The sequence below is a fragment of the Mesoplodon densirostris genome, chromosome 5, assembly GCF_025265405.1.
Source record: "Mesoplodon densirostris isolate mMesDen1 chromosome 5, mMesDen1 primary haplotype, whole genome shotgun sequence".
NCBI lineage: Eukaryota > Metazoa > Chordata > Mammalia > Artiodactyla > Ziphiidae > Mesoplodon > Mesoplodon densirostris.
Genome location: NC_082665.1, coordinates 129,806,119 through 129,818,163, shown reverse-complemented (window position 1 = coordinate 129,818,163; position 12,045 = coordinate 129,806,119). Strand labels below are relative to the sequence as shown.

At 40.8% G+C, this 12,045-nt stretch overlaps 1 protein-coding gene across 3 annotated transcripts in view; it reads right to left on the bottom strand.

Moving 5' to 3' along the window:
* The window catches only part of LOC132490817 (ubiquitin-conjugating enzyme E2 E2), a 350,790-nt gene that overhangs the window by 62,225 nt on the left and 276,520 nt on the right, over positions 1-12,045 (bottom strand). The gene's annotated exons all lie outside the window — the stretch shown is intronic.

Genomic DNA, 12,045 nt, shown 5'->3' with positions numbered 1-12,045 from the left:
AAAACAAAAAACCTCCCTGAACTAAAAAAAAAAAAAAAAAAAAAAAAACTGGAAGTAGATTTCACCTTGAATAACTGGCAGTACGGGAATGAAAATGAAACATCACCTAGAAACCACGATGTGTGAACACGATCCCCGCCCTGCTGTGACTGAGACCAGAGCACTGCTCCATTTGGCTGTGGGCCAGAGCTACGCTGTAAAAGCTTCAAGCACAATTTAAATGATTAAAAATAAAAACACTTTATACCATAGACATTGAAGTTTAAAAAGGTCTTTCTCAGTTCCTTGGAAGTATAGATGTAGAAAAAGATGCAACTAGAAACTTTCCCCCATCCTGAGCAGCAAATCTATTGGGAGTTGGGACACCATATTCAATTCCCAATTCAATTTCTAACCACACAGCAATGGATTACTCCTACCTCCTGCAAGGCATGATGCTTGCAATGACTTGATAAGGGACCAATCATTAGACTCCTTCTTATAAAAATTCAATTTGTGTAGAATGTTTCAGGAACATACCTATAGTGAGTAAGGCGCAATTTGGTTTTTCACATTTGTGTGTTTTTTGTTTTGTTTTGTTTTGTTTTTGCGGTACGCGGGACTCTCACTGTTGGGGCCTCTCCCGTTGCGGAGCACAGGCTCCAGACGCACAGGCTCAGCGGCCATGGCTCACGGGCCCAGCTGCTCCGCGGCATGTGGGATCTTCCCGGACCGGGGCACGAACCCGTGTCCCCTGCATTGGCAGGCGGATTCTCAACCACTGCGCCACCAGGGAAGCCCTGTGTGTTCTTTTTTGTCAGTGACTCGTTCTTTCACTGTGCTTTTCCATCTTGTACTCCTTAAACAATTATCTTGTCTCTTTTGACTCGTTCCACTGTCTCAGGTTTCAGTAATGGTCTCCAGCAGATTCTCCTCGATGGCAGGATTGTATCCAAGTGTGGATTGTAACTGTTGAGTGTGAGTTCATCCTCCGTGTACATTATTTATTTTCCTGTAGAAATCCCATGTGCCTTGGATGGTGGAGTGTTTTGCATTTGCTTCTTCATGGGTTTCAAGGACAACACTAGTCTGAGTGCAGATTGTATTATACATGCCAAAATGTAAAGCAATAAAGTCACTGCTTAGGACGAATTGACTTACAGTCTTTATTACTCTTTATTTAATGGGGATGGAGTTTCAGTTTAGGAAGGTAAAAAATTCGGGAGATGGATGATGGTGAGAGTTGTGAATGTACAATGTGAATGTACTTAGTGCCACTGAACTGTACAGTTAAATATGGTTAAAACAGTATGTTTTATATTATGTGAATTTTACTACTGTAACATTTTTTTTTTAAAAAAGTCTAAAGGAAACATCTCTTATATTTAGTGTCTCAATTATTTTATTTTGAATAGGATACTATCTGCTAAAGACACAGTAGCCTGAAATCAGCTCGGTCAATTCTTGTTTGGCATGCATATAGAAGTTTCCTCCCTCAAATCAGTTAAAAAAAAAGGAAAATACAGAAATTTAACAATGCTCTAGGAGTAGGACATTCCTAGGAGTACGACTTTACCATTTGAAGACTCGGATTTTAACAGCCTTTTAAAGATCACTGAAAAGAGAAATACAGTACTTTCAAACAATTAAGAAATTTCTTAAAAATCTGGCTGTTTTGAGTTTTCTACAAATGGGTTTTCATGGCTTGGACAAATTTTCCAGTCATATAGTCATATATGGATTCCAAAACTGCTGAATCCCGAACAGATGAGGGGAAAATGAAGATGATCTGGTATCTAAACAGAAACGTATGCCCAAAGTATCACTTAAACATTCCCACTGTTTTTATTCACTGAGCACATACACACAGTAGATACTCGACCAATGCCTGAGGGTCCATCAAAAGCAGACCCCAAAGCTCTCTGAGTTGAATACTCCCTTAAGAGGCATCACCTCCCTCCTCTTTTTTTCCTCGATGTGCTACCGTATGCTTTTTAATGTCAATTAAAGCATGTGTTGCTGTCCACTGGTAGTCCCCAACTCTTTGATGGGGAGAACGTGGCCAAGCCTAAGGAGATCCTCTTCGGGGAAAAACTGTGTCCCGTTGGGGCACTGAGTGTGCCAGGCACCATGCTGAGGGCTGTGCCGGTGTCTTCTCAAAGACAGTCCCCGCGGGCTTTCCAGCAGCCTGCTGGTGGGAAGTCCTCCTGCTGTCTAGCCTAAATCCCACAAGCTGCTGTTCCTGGGGACACTGAACCTCAAACCGTCATGTGGGGCGATGCTGACCTGAACCTACACTTGGAAGACAACATGATTCATTTCTGCTTTAAAACTGCAGAAGTGTCTCTACATAACGACAATTCATTACGAAGCGTTAACAGCTGAGATACTTAATGGGGTCCATGTAAAGTGTATAACAGATGACCAACCATATGACAGCTGCTGTTAAATTAAAGACAGTGACATGAACATAAACATGAGAAGAATGCCCTCTTTTGTATTTTGTTTACATTTTTTACAGGACTCACATTACCTGAGGCAATTCTATGAGATGTAGCCTATTTACAGATTTGCTAAGGGTAAAATGGAAGTAATATACAGACTTCCTTTATCCTCTGGAAAAGAAGTAATAAATTTCATGTTTGTAGACATATGAAGTGGCAGTTATTTATTTTAAGAGATTAATAATTCAACATACATACAACACAGTACAAAGTATTCATCATCGCTAGCTGGAAGTGGCAATTTGTTTTTTCATATAGCCCACAACAGTCTAGAAGTAAACTATATTTTAACAGTCTAAAATGAAACAATGACTAATTCTGTTAATGATACAGTAAATTAACAGCAATTATAGAGTTGGCTGAATGCCCACAATCTCAGTGAGTGCTACATGACACACAAGAGACGTCCTTTGAAAGTGGCAGAGTGTTCATAAATACAACAGAAGTTTCCGAACTTTGTGTGTGTACTGGGGGGGTAACTGGTTCCCTATGTTTGTACCATGAAATTAAAAAGTATGTCATGTATATCACAGAAAATGGTAACTCCAACTACTACTACTAATAAATTAGAAACAGCTAACAATGTGCCAGGTACTGTTCTAACTGATGTGTGTTGATTACATAATCAACCTGTGAGGTAGGTATTACTATTATTCTCATTTTACAGATAAAGAAACTGAGACACAGCTTCGGAGGAATTCAAGTTGAGGCAATTCCAAGAGAAAGTAAAGAAGTTACAAGGAGGAAGGAAATAGGAAACAGATGAAAACAAACCAAAACAACCACACACAAGAAAACAACCCACACCCCTAAGAGTTTTTGGAAAATAACAGAAGAAAACAGGAAGAGGATAAAGAAATTTACATGAATTCTAAATCTCAACAGTCTGACTTTAGATGGAAAAGCTAATGATACACGGTTTCAATAGCTTTTTCGGATCAAGTTCTGGTAAAATGAGAATTCATGTAAAGTGCTTTCAGCAAAGAGAAGAAAAGCCATGTTCACTATTATTGTGACTGCTCTTATTCTGCAAACTGACCTGTCATCTCTGTGAGATTACTGAAGGCAAGAAAAACCAAGACGGTCAAAAAAAGATAAACAAATGTTTTAATATGACTTGAAAATTGTCACTTAGATTTATCTAATTTTTGAATAATTTAAATCTCACCACTTAGAATATCCTAGTGAGTATTCTTCAAACATCTGCAGGGAACAGATGTAACGAAGGGGACTGATACTTGTGATACTGTACCAGGTAACTTACCTGAAAAGTAAAATATGACTGAGGTCTGTTTGGAAGGACGGGGGGTCTGGGTGTTCAGAGATAAAATAGGGAGCGGGTCGCTTCTGTAGGTTTTGATCAGAGGAGCGCCATGATGAGAGGGGACTGGAGCATTTGTAATAGGGTTGTTACAACAGCATTTCTTCTTAAACTAGCCCCGTGTGGAACGAATCCTTTACAGTTGATGACACTGACTTATTCCTAAGTTCATAAAATGGCTTTTCTATGATCAACAGTGTGGAAGCTGTTTTTGGTATACTGTCTGAACAGCTGACCAAATCAAGAGAGAAATAGATATAGCTGACAAAAGAGAAGAGGTGGGAAGGGAGGAAAGGGGGGCAGCTCAGGCCACAATCTGAAGCAGGTCCTTAGGAAAGGAGGGACCAAGCACTGCAGGCAAAGAACCACCAGAAATGGCTGAAAAACCATTTCTGATCATGGCCTTCATCACCCCCTGGAGGCCTCCTGCTGAGACAGAGACAGGAAAAGAAAGATGGTACATATCTCATAGCTCAAGGTTAACCATTCTTTTTTTTTAATTTAAAAATTTTTAAAAATTGAACTATACTTGATTTACAATGTTGTGTTAATTTCTGTTGTACAGCAAAGTGATTCAGTTATACATACACATACATTCTTTTTTTAAATTCTTTTCCATTACGGTTTATCACAGGATACTGAATACAGTTCCCTGTGCTACACAGTAGGACCTTGTTGTTTATCCGTTCTATATATAATAGTTTGCATCTGCTAACCCCAACTTCCTGCGCCAACAATTCTTACTCTGAGTGACCCCTGGGTTGAGGCATCCTCAGAAGGATGGATATTTTTTTCCCTCCTCACCCCCCTCCCCCCTAAAAAAAAAAAAAGAATATCAAGAACTGCAGGGCTACCAGCAACAAAGCTCTTCTGGCCTTCCTGGCAAGCATTCAAGAACTACTTGTAAGTTTTACTGAAGGAATGTTTTGTATTATGAGGGATTCCTTACATTTTATTTTTATCTAAGGAAAATTACACGGGTTGGTTTCCTTTTAAAACTTTCATGCCTATTTTTCTTTTTTTAATATTTATTTATTTATTTATTTATTTATTTGCGATACGCGGGCCTCTCACTGTTGTGGCCTCTCCCGTTGAGGAGCACAGGCTCCAGATGCGCAGGCTCAGCGGCCATGGCTCACGGGCCCAGCTGCTCTGCGGCACGTGGGATCCTCCTGGACTGGGGCACGAACCCGTGTCCCCTGCATCGGCAGGCGGACTCTCAACCACTGCGCCACCAGGGAAGCCCCCCTATTTTTCTTTGATGCAGGCAATCTCTCCCCTCCTCCTCCTCTGTCCCACTCCTGTTCTTCCCCGTCTACAGTCTAGTCTTTGCTACAATCTGTGATTCCTGACACTGTTCCTTCACTCTTTAGTTCTACCTCCTGGGTTATCTTCTAGCTTCACACCTCGGGGCTTCTGAAGCCTGTTGCTCTGGGTTTGTCTTTTTCCCTCTGGTATTCTCTGTAAGATGACTTCCCTAACAAAGCCAACACGTTTCACAGATAGGTTCATTTGTGTCACATTTTAGATTCCACATATAAGCGGTATCATATGTATTTGACTTTCTCTGATTTATTTCATTCAGCATGATAATCTCTAGGTCCATCCATGTTGCTGCAAATGGCATTATTTCATCCTTTTTTTATAGCTGAGTAATATTCCGTTGTATATATGTACCACATCTTCTTTATCCATTCATCTGTTGATGGACATTTATGTTGTTTCCATGTTTTGGCTACTGTGAACAGTGCTGCTATGAACACAGGAGTGTATGTATCTTTTTGAATTATAGTTTTGTCTGGATATATGCCCAGGAGTGGGATTGCTGGATCATATGGTAATTCTATTTTTAGTTTTCACAGACATAGAGAACAGACTGGTGGTTGCCAAGGGGGAGGGGATTGGGGGAGGGGTGAAGTGGGAGTTTGGGATTAGCAGATGCAAACTATTATATATAGAATGGATAAACAACAAGGTCCTACTGTATAGCACAGGGAACTATATTCAATATCCTATGATAAACCATAATGGAAAAGAAGACAAAAAAAGAATATATATATATATATATATATATATATGTAAAACTGAATCACTTTGCTGCACAGCAGTAATTAACACAACATTGTAAATCAACTATACTTCAATAAAAAAATAAATTGTATCTTAATTTAAAAACACCCAACAGGTTAATTTTCCCTAAGGCTGTGTGGAGATCTATCTGCTGGAAGACATAACAGCAACAAAAAGGAAGTCTAATAGCAATGATTCAGAATTGTATGGGAAAAATACCCTCCCATTTTTTAATGTTCTATCCCAGCTGCCTGAATCTCCTATCCGTGGAAAAAATTCTGAAGTAGTATCTTAAATAAAAACTTGAGGGACTTCCCTGGTGGTCCAGCAGTTAAGACTCTGTGCTCCCAATGCAGAGGGCCCGGGTTCGATCCCTGGTCAGGGAACTAGATCCCACATTCATGCCACAACTGAGAAGTCTGCATGGTGCAACTAAGACCCGGCACAGCCAAATAAATATTTAAATAAATAAATATTTTAAAAAACCCCCAAAAAACCTCGAGGCCCTTTCCCTATAATTTGCAACATTCAACTCTGTACTGTAGAAAATTGGCTTCTGTGACATAACAAATATTACCTTTTAAAAGCAAACAACGGCACCGCATATACGTGGCTTTCTTATAAACAGTGCCAACTTCATTTAACAAAACTGATAGCTGTACTTATAGCTAAATAAAGCTTTTAGAAATGAATTTTGGTAGACGGGCTAACAGTGCATGTTTATCTACAAAGGGAACAAATTTATATAAGGTCCTTAAGGACAAGGATTTTATCTGATACTGATTTTTATCCTATACAGGGGCGTGTAGGATGTCAACATGTATTTATTCAGTAAGTAAATGAATTGAAAATATAGAATATTTACATTTTAAAAGGCCATACATACCATAATTAAAAATGACAACTGAGTGAGAACTTCTGATATGTCAACAGTTAGGTTTACAGAGCCTTGTATTAGGGCGGGTATCACCTGACAGATGTGTAAAGTTGATAAAGGGAAATGTGTTATAAAAAGGATGTTCTCCATTAACTACATAAAAGAATGCAATGGGGTGATGGAAAGTATGGCTGTTGTCAATAAACTGAATTACTGTGTGTTGAGCAAGATCACAGCTCAGCACAGCTCAGCTACTTTAGGTGTGAAAAGTGTTGGACTGGAAATCAGGAAGCCAGGAGTTTGAATCCTGGCCCTGGCACTTATTAGCTATGTGATCCTAATCACATTATTTAATCTAAATTTTAGCTTCCTGGGATAATGAAACCTGCCTCTCAAAGTGAGAGGACCAAGTGGGATAATGAATGCAAAAGTACAGTATAACATTAGTATAAAATACAGCGTGATGTCTAGTACCCCATGCTCCACGACCACCATGATGTCAACAGAATTGGAAACAAAGCCCCTAACTGTTCTCCTTCCTTGTCTCCGTGCTTCCTGGGGTGCCTCTTACTCATGTCTGTATATGGAGGGCCTGGAAAGCAGTAAGGGCTCAATGAATCTCTGCTTTATAAATTAGTCTTAAAGTAGACGTTTTAAAAAGCAACCAACTTCTAAGAATTTTTGGCAAGTTTCTCCCGATATACTGATACCATCAGAAGAATATATCTGATTGCTTAGAATAGCTACACCCGTATGAATAAATCACTGTCACTGTCTGATTCTCAATCTATTTCACTTACAAGCTTTAACTTCTGACTCTGTTTCTTCTTATGCTCTGCAGGGTGAGTGAGACCTGCATAACACCTCCAAGGGCCAGCTGACCATATCTTTCCCCTAACTCAGTGACAAGTCATAATTACATACTGACTTTTTGATCTTGACCAACTGGGAACTGAGAACATTCTTTTCTCCCTAATTTTCCTTGGACCTGCTTGAGCAAATCTCTGAGTGGCTGCTATCTCATCAAGAGATCCGGTTTCAACTCTAAGGAAAAAAAAAAAATCAAGGAAACGTGATCATTTGCTATAATGGGGTGATATTTGGCTGGAAGTCCTAAAAATTAACTCAGACCTCCCCACTCTACCCAAACTTGAACAAAATAACATTATCTATAGCGATCCAAACAAAAGTAGCACATTTACATAAAGTAGAGAATATTACAATTTTTTTCTTACACGTGGAATACCATTTCCCCATCCCATTTCTCAAGTGGATGTGATTTGTTTAAAAATTGACAGACATAGGGCCTCCCTGGTGGCGCAGTGGTTGAGAGTCCGCCTGCCGATGCAGGGGACACGGGTTCGTGCCCCGATCCCGGAGGATCCCACATGCCGCGGAGCGGCTGGGCCCGCGAGCCATGGCCGCGGGGCCTGTGTGTCCGGAGCCTGTGCTCCGCAACGGGAGAGGCCACAGCAGTGAGAGGCCCGCGTACAGCAAAAAAAAAAAAAAAAAAAAAAAAAAAAAAAAAAAAAAAAATTGACAGACATTTAATCAACCCAGGGTGTCTGTTCCATGTCTTGATCTGGTCCCATCAGGGGCTCTTTCCTACAAGGTTGGAAAAATGTCAAATTCGAAGTTGCTTCTGGCGCAGTCACGCAGAAGGCATCCCTCTTCACCACACTATTCCTTCAACATCATCCTTCTGGCCTTGAACTTTCCATGGGTCATGGTGTTTCAGAGTTCCCAGTGCTGTTTTCTGGGACTAGTGGGTCCCTATCCTTTGATGTTTGGGATCCTGAAAACTTCATCCTGAAGCAGCTCCACACTTTTCTTTTCAGAAAACCCATGAGGAGAGGGTGTCACTTGTCTAGATCTGTGAATTTTTCTTTGGAAAAATCTCTCTGATAAACGAGTTGCCATCTTTCCCTGGCCATGACGGCAAGAGAACTCCTTGTTTTCCAAACATCCGAATGTCTCACTCCAGTTTCCTTTGTTCATTTAACCTCTCTGTAGAAGAACAACCTTTGTGAAGAGATGTACACCTGCCCATTTCTCCCAGATATGCTGACAGTAATATCCACAAACACCGACTCCAATCTGGAAGGAGGGCACACTCCACAGAGAAGGAATTCCAGAGCATGGAGGGACATAGCAAAACCCTTGTTCGAAGCCCCCATATCTATGGCCAGGCTCTGATGGGGGAGGATGGTAGATATCAGAAGGGCTGGTCACACACCAGCTCCATCAGAGTTGGGCAAAGGTGTCAGTGGTTGAGTTGATCCAATCTGAAGAGATTAAGTTGGCTTGGGCAATAAGCATTTCAGAGGAGACAGTGGAAAACCAAAAGTCTTTCTCCAAAGTTTGTAACTTCATTAGATTCTGGAAAGCTAGGGAGAAAGGAATCCACCCAAAATGTGACTAAATTGAACTTCCTGTCAGCCTAATGGCTGATTTCCTATTAGTTTATGGGCATATTTGGTTTAGAACAAATAAAATTGGTATTCCTTGCCCTCAGAACAAACAAAATCCAATCCTACTTTCAGTAACTCTTATATTGCTGGTAGCTGGGGCAGTTGCTGCGCACACAGATGGATACAATGTACCTTATTTTAAAAGCAGGAAGACAATGACCACTGTTTTGCTCTATTTTTATTCACCACATTGATTCTGAAATTTCTCACAACATTAAAGTATAGCATAGCATTTTTTAAAGGTTTATGAAAAAGGAGAACGAACTAAAAAGACAAATTACTGACTCATGAAATGTAAGCAATAGCCCAGTCATGATACGGAGGATATAAGGCTGTTTCGGCACTAAGTATGAAATTGACCTGTGAAATGATTTCTTTTACTTTTTTAATTCAAAGACTATTCTAATATGTCAATTATCCCCCGATTAATTAATAGATTCAACAAAATCCCATCAGGATTTTTTGTGGCAATTGAGAAGTTTATTCCAAAATTTCAAGGCAAATGCAGAAGACTTGGGTAGCTAAAATAATCCTGAAAAATACAAAGTTAGAGGACATATACTACCTGATTTGAAGACTTAGTGCAAAGCGACAGTCATCAGAACAGTGGGTGTTGGTTTAAGAATAGAAGAGATCAGCCAACTTGCTTTATAAAGGGATAGATAATAAATATTTTAGTCTTTGAGGCCATATAGTCTCATTTACAACTCCTCAACCCTGGTGCTGGAGCAGGAAAGCAGCCCCAGACAACATGTAAATGAACAGGCATGGCTATGTTCCAGTGAAGCTTTATTTACAAAAGCAGGCAGTGAGCTGGCTTTGGCCCATAGGCTATAGTTTTCTGACTTCTGGAATAGACTAAGAGAACAGATCAGAACATCCAGAAACAGTCCCATACTTATAAGGCTAGTTTTTGACAAAGGGACTAAATAATTCAATGGGGGTGATGGGGGGAAAGAATGTTTTTTCAACAAGCAGTGCTGGAACAACTGGATAACTGTATGGGACAAAAGGAACCTTGACCCCTACCTCAAATTTTGCACACAAATTTATTTGAAATGTCTCATACATTTAAATGTAAAAGCAAAAATTATGATACTGTAAAAAAATTGGAAAATAAACAGATGAGTGGGAGGGGGATCTACTATCTACAAGGACTGTAATTTCATAAAAGAAAAGACATTTTAACAATAAAATGGCAAAAAGCTGTAATGTCAGAATAAAAGGCAGCCCTTTAAATTGAAAAATAGAAGAAAAAAAAGAAAAAATATTGGGGAATACCTTTGCTTCCTTGGGAGTAGTCAAAGGTTTCTCAGAATGTATAAAGCACTAACCATAAAATAAAAAATCTGATAGAGTACATAAAAAAAAAACACCTCTGCCCACCAAAAGATATTTCAAAAATGAAGACGGAAGTCCCAGACTGGGAAAAAATATTTGTACTACATAAATCTGACAAAGGATTTTTATTTAACATATATGAAGAGTGCCAACAAATCAATGTAAAGAGACAAACAACAATAAAAATGGGATAGCAAGCTTGAACAGACATTTCAAAAAAGATATATAAATGGTGTATAGCACATGAAAAGATGTGTCCTCTTTTAGGAAAATGAATGCTATGTTTCAGGTGTATGTGGTGTAGGTGTCAGGGTTAGGGAGAAGCTTGACTTTGCTTTATTATCTTGTTTGGCTTAAGTGGGGTTTAATGAGGTGTTTATGGATGCCGAGTTGACAATGGTAAACGGTGATGGGTCTGAAAAGTGCCAACCTGGTTAGGCTGAACTGCGTTGCGCAGAATTCCCTTCCATACATGTGTCTGGTTAGGTGGGCACCAAGAGGCATTGTGTGCAAGAGTTGGTGGTTGGAAAGAAGGGAGCAGAGAGATGGTTTCCATGCGTGGAAGGCTGGTGCCAGGGCATCAGGGTGCTCATAGGTGTTGCTGCTTCTCTGTAGGCTCATCTCACTGGCGCAGGGCTCCACCCTCCCCTTCAGCTCCTCTGACCCCTGGCCTGGGGGTGTATTTATTTACCTCGATGGCACCGGGAGCCACCTTCTTCTGCAGAACTCCTGTATCATCACAACCGCAGGCGATGAGAGACATGAGTTCCCGACAGTTCTCGTGGGTTTTAGCTCATGTTCCCGGGTTCTAGCTTGCCCTGGAGACTTCAAGCTCTAGCATCAGACAACAGCCTCCCAGAGACAATTTAACCAGAACCTACCGCTGTGTGGGGTCCTACAGATACATATATATCTCCTTACACAATTGTATGTAGACTCTCCTACGAGTAAACAGTCTTCCCTCGGTAGCCACAGGGCATGGGTTCCAGTAACTCCCGGAGGACATGACAATCCGAGGATGCTCAAGCCCCTCCTAGCTGGCCCTCCCTATCCCTGGGTTCTGCATCTGTGGATTCAACTGACTGCAGATCCTGGAGTATTTCCGTGGATGTGGAGGACCAGCTGTACCACTGCTCTGACTGAACCTGCTTGATACAGAATCACTGCACGAACCTGTTTCCTGAAATCTCCACGGTTTCCTGAGGAAGGCTTCCTCCACTGTTCCTCACCCCAGTTATGTCCTCCAAAGTCCCCTGGAGAACCAACCCGAGAGTCTCTGATGCCTCGGGTGCCTAAAGGAGCCAAAGAAACAGTCAATGAAGGGGTTGGTGCTGCTGTTAAGAGACAGGATCATCTGGTCCTTCTGAGATAATCTAAGAGCAGATTGGAATCATTCGGAATCCAGCACAGCCAAAGGGCAGGCCGAAGAGAAGAAAGATCAGCCTTGTGTGTGGAAGGACCACGTGGAGCCTGGTCACCACA